The sequence below is a fragment of the Oncorhynchus mykiss genome, chromosome 6 (genome assembly GCF_013265735.2).
Source record: "Oncorhynchus mykiss isolate Arlee chromosome 6, USDA_OmykA_1.1, whole genome shotgun sequence".
Taxonomy (NCBI): Eukaryota; Metazoa; Chordata; class Actinopteri; order Salmoniformes; family Salmonidae; genus Oncorhynchus; species Oncorhynchus mykiss.
The window spans coordinates 89,394,537-89,399,451 of record NC_048570.1 but is presented as its reverse complement, the minus strand read 5'-3'; the positions used below and the strand labels follow the sequence as shown (position 1 = coordinate 89,399,451).

Below are 4,915 nucleotides of genomic sequence, written 5' to 3'. Positions count from 1 at the left end.
GCGCGCTGACCCTGGTGCTAGAGGGGGTACACAGCTGGAGCGCGCTGACCCTTGTGCTAGAGGGGGTACACAGCTGGAGTGCGCTGACCCTGGTGCTAGAGGGGGTACACAGCTGGAGTGCGCTGACCCTGGTGCTAGAGGGGGTACACAGCTGGAGTGCGCTGACCCTGGTGCTAGAGGGGGTACACAGCTGGAGCGCGCTGACCCTGGTGCTAGAGGGGGTACACAGCTGGAGGTTGAGTGTTTGAGGACTATAAAAACTTTGATTTACATTGATTTACATCCCTGATGTGAGATTATTGCAAGTTAAATATGAACAACTGTTTAACACTTTATAGAATGTTATGCTTAAATCAAATCAAATAAAATGTATAAACATAGCCCTTCGTACATCAGCTGATATCTCAAAGTGCCGTACAGAAACCCAGCCTAAAACCCCAAACAGCAAGCAATGCAGGTGTAGAAGCACGGTGGCTAGGAAAAACTCCCTAGAAAGGCCAAAACCTAGGAAGAAACCTAGAGAGGAACCAGGCTATATGGGGTGGCCAGTCCTCTTCTGGCTGTGCCGGGTGGAGATTATAACAGAACATGGCCAAGATGTTCAAATGTTCAAATGCTTAAACCTGTGAAGTAACAATATAACTACACTTTTAAAAACATTGCCTTAACCTTTTATTAAAAACACTAAGATTAAATCAGATCAAGCATTAACCAGCGATAGCCAACACCACATAGCTGATGTTTTGGCAGGTGTAACAGTCAAATCAGTGAGCAGCTCTTGTGATCATTGTCATGAAGCCACACCCACCCAACTCGTGTTACAAGTTGTGAATGAGAAAGTGTAGGCTATATAGGAATTCGGAAGCTCAAATAGAAATGTATTAAACAAATGAATGAGGATTTGTATCAGCCTAACCCCCAGGTGTAGATTACATCCCACATGCCGGTGTGTTGAACTAGTAAACACGGCTGCATGAGATTTATCTTAATGCGACTCTGTGCAGCCAATGGCAATTTCCGCTTTAGGTATAATGCCAGGATACACTTGTGGATTTGACAGCTCTAATGCCATTCCACCTCCGGCACCGCCTCAACAACCGCTGTGCTGATGTCGGCTAAAGCAGATCGGATTGAATCAAGCCTGAAGTCCTGTGCTTACAGTGCCCCCAGCTGGTTGTGCACTTAAACTGCATGATCCCGTGTTCTCTAAGTCTGAGACATGTTGGTTCTACATCTTTTTTTACATGAAAGTTCCACAACGTTGTGCCTTGCTGGACGCAGCGGTGGCCTCAGCTCACATCGGATGGGGAGCAGCAATATTCTTAACAGCAATCCAGTTGTTTCAGATTGGTGGTCAGAGACGGAAGACAACAAGACAAGAAGAATATTTAACCTTACTGTTCATCTCAACCATTACAGTTATTTCACATTGAATACAGATTCAAATGTTTATCATCTATAATAATAAATATGTCATTTTGTAGACACTTGTATCCAAAGCGACTTACAGTCATGAGCGCACACTTTTTACATATGGGTGGTCCTGGGAATCAAACAAACTACCCACATTTTGCAAGCACCATGACCTACCAACTGAGCTACAGGCAGGACCACAGTTTAATGTTTTGTTCCTCCATCTCAGTGTGGAGTGTGTTGTTCCTCCATCTCAGTGTGGAGTGTTTTGTTCCTCCATCTCAGTGTGGAGTGTTTTATTCCTCCATCTCAGTGTGGAGTGTTTTGTTCCTCCATCTCAGTGTGGAGTGTTTTATTCCTCCATCTCAGTGTGGAGTGTGTTGTTCCTCCATCTCAGTGTGGAGTGTGTTGTTCCTCCATCTCAGTGTGGAGTGTTTTGTTCCTCCATCTCAGTGTGGAGTGTTTTGTTCCTCCATCTCAGTGTGGAGTGTTTTGTTCCTCCATCTCAGTGTGGAGTGTGTTGTTCCTCCATCTCAGTGTGGAGTGTTTTGTTCCTCCATCTCAGTGTGGAGTGTTTTGTTCCTCCATCTCAGTGTGGAGTGTTTTGTTCCTCCATCTCAGTGTGGAGTGTTTTGTTCCTCCATCTCAGTGTGGAGTGTTTTGTTCCTCCATCTCAGTGTGGAGTGTTTTGTTCCTCCATCTCAGTGTGGAGTGTTTTGTTCCTCCATCTCAGTGTGGAGTGTGTTGTTCCTCCATCTCAGTGTGGAGTGTTTTGTTCCTCCATCTCAGTGTGGAGTGTTTTGTTCCTCCATCTCAGTGTGGAGTGTTTTGTTCCTCCATCTCAGTGTGGAGTGTTTTGTTCCTCCATCTCAGTGTGGAGTGTTTTGTTCCTCCATCTCAGTGTGGAGTGTTTTGTTCCTCCATCTCAGTGTGGAGTGTTTTGTTCCTCCATCTCAGTGTGGAGTGTGTTGTTCCTCCATCTCAGTGTGGAGTGTTTTGTTCCTCCATCTCAGTGTGGAGTGTTTTATTCCTCCATCTCAGTGTGGAGTGTTTTGTTCCTCCATCTCAGTGTGGAGTGTTTTGTTCCTTCATCTCAGTGTGGAGTGTTTTGTTCCTCCATCTCAGTGTGGAGTGTGTTGTTCCTCCATCTCAGTGTGGAGTGTTTTGTTCCTCCATCTCAGTGTGGAGTGTTTTGTTCCTCCATCTCAGTGTGGAGTGTTTTGTTCCTCCATCTCAGTGTGGTGTTTTGTTCCTCCATCTCAGTGGAGTGTTTTGTTCCTCCATCTCAGTGTGGAGTGTTTTGTTCCTCCATCTCAGTGTGGAGTGTTTTGTTCCTCCATCTCAGTGTGGAGTGTTTTGTTCCTCCATCTCAGTGTGGAGTGTGTTGTTCCTCCATCTCAGTGTGGTGTTTTGTTCCTCCATCTCAGTGTGGTGTTTTGTTCCTCCATCTCAGTGTGGTGTTTTGTTCCTCCATCTCAGTGTGGTGTTTTGTTCCTCCATCTCAGTGTGGAGTGTTTTGTTCCTCCATCTCAGTGTGGAGTGTTTTGTTCCTCCATCTCAGTGTGGAGTGTGTTGTTCCTCCATCTCAGTGTGGTGTTTTGTTCCTCCATCTCAGTGTGGTGTTTTGTTCCTCCATCTCAGTGTGGTGTTTTGTTCCTCCATCTCAGTGTGGTGTTTTGTTCCTCCATCTCAGTGTGGAGGGTTTTGTTCCTCCATCTCAGTGTGGAGTGTTTTGTTACTCCATCTCAGTGTGGAGTGTGTTGTTCCTCCATCTCAGTGTGGAGTGTTTTGTTCCTCCATCTCAGTGTGCAGTGTTTTGTTCCTCCATCTCAGTGTGGAGTGTTTTGTTCCTCCATCTCAGTGTGGAGTGTGTTGTTCCTCCATCTCAGTGTGGAGTGTTTTGTTCCTCCATCTCAGTGTGGAGTGTTTTGTTCCTCCATCTCAGTGTGGAGTGTTTTGTTCCTCCATCTCAGTGTGGAGTGTTTTGTTCCTCCATCTCAGTGTGGAGTGTTTTGTTCCTCCATCTCAGTGTGGAGTTTTGTTCCTCCATCTCAGTGTGGAGTGTTTTGTTCCTCCAACTCAGTGTGGTGTGTGTTGTTCCTCCATCTCAGTGTGGAGTGTTTTATTCCTCCATCTCAGTGTGGTGTTTTGTTCCTCCATCTCAGTGTGGTGTTTTGTTCCTCCATCTCAGTGTGGAGTGTTTTGTTCCTCCATCTCAGTGTGGAGTGTTTTGTTCCTCCATCTCAGTGTGGAGTGTTTTGTTCCTCCATCTCAGTGTGGTGTTTTGTTCCTCCATCTCAGTGTGGAGTGTTTTGTTCCTCCATCTCAGTGTGGGGTGTTTTGTTCCTCCATCTCAGTGTGGAGTGTGTTGTTCCTCCATCTCAGTGTGGAGTGTTTTGTTCCTCCATCTCAGTGTGGAGTGTTTTGTTCCTCCATCTCAGTGTGGAGTGTTTTGTTCCTCCATCTCAGTGTGGAGTGTGTTGTTCCTCCATCTCAGTGTGGAGTGTTTTGTTCCTCCATCTCAGTGGAGTGTTTTGTTCCTCCATCTCAGTGTGGAGTGTGTTGTTCCTCCAGCTCAGTGTGGAGTGTTTTGTTCCTCCATCTCAGTGTGGTGTTTTGTTCCTCCATCTCAGTGTGGAGTGTGTTGTTCCTCCATCTCAGTGTGGAGTGTTTTGTTCCTCCATCTCAGTGGAGTGTTTTGTTCCTTCATCTCAGTGTGGAGTGTTTTGTTCCTCCATCTCAGTGTGGTGTTTTGTTCCTCCATCTCAGTGTGGAGTGTGTTGTTCCTCCATCTCAGTGTGGAGTGTTTTGTTCCTCCATCTCAGTGTGGAGTGTTTTGTTCCTCCATCTCAGTGGAGTGTTTTGTTCCTCCATCTCAGTGTGGAGTGTTTTGTTCCTCCATCTCAGTGGAGTGTTTTGTTCCTCCATCTCAGTGTGTGGTGGACTCAATACATAAGCAGGTTTCACCATGAAAGTCCAATATCCAAGCGAGAGCGAGAGAGTTATTCTTGAAATACTTGACACAAACCTACAATTCCCCTGTTGAATTCCTTTTTCTCCACTAGCGTTGGTGGTATAGTGGTGAGCATAGCTGCCTTCCAAGCAGTTGACCCGGGTTCGATTCCCGGCCAACGCAGATGCTTTTAATTTTCACTGATCGCTGGAGGAGATTTTACATACGAAAATCCAAAACCCAGCGACGTGGTTTGCATTCAAACAGCACTATTGAGTGGGTTGTCGTTAAAACCTGTAGGAGTTGAGTGGGTTGTCGTTAAAACCTGCAGGAGTTGAGTGGGAATTGAATCTCTGCAAGATACATCACCGTGAAGAGAATGACATTCATATCCATCATTATGTATTTCTGTGTAGTACACATCAGGGACCCATGATGCAATTCTGTTACCGGATATAAATCCACTTCACCTACCGTAGTTAAATAAACAAAGTCAAGGTGTCATGTCATAGCTGACACCCTGTTATTTCTGTAGTCATAGCTGACACC

General features: G+C 45.7%; 1 non-coding gene across 1 annotated transcript; it reads left to right on the top strand.

The window, feature by feature from the left end:
- The first annotated feature begins 4,477 nt into the window (after window positions 1-4,477).
- trnag-ucc lies at window positions 4,478-4,549 on the top strand. The gene has a single exon. It is a non-coding gene; the product is annotated as a tRNA-Gly (tRNA).
- Window positions 4,550-4,915: the final 366 nt, after the last annotated feature.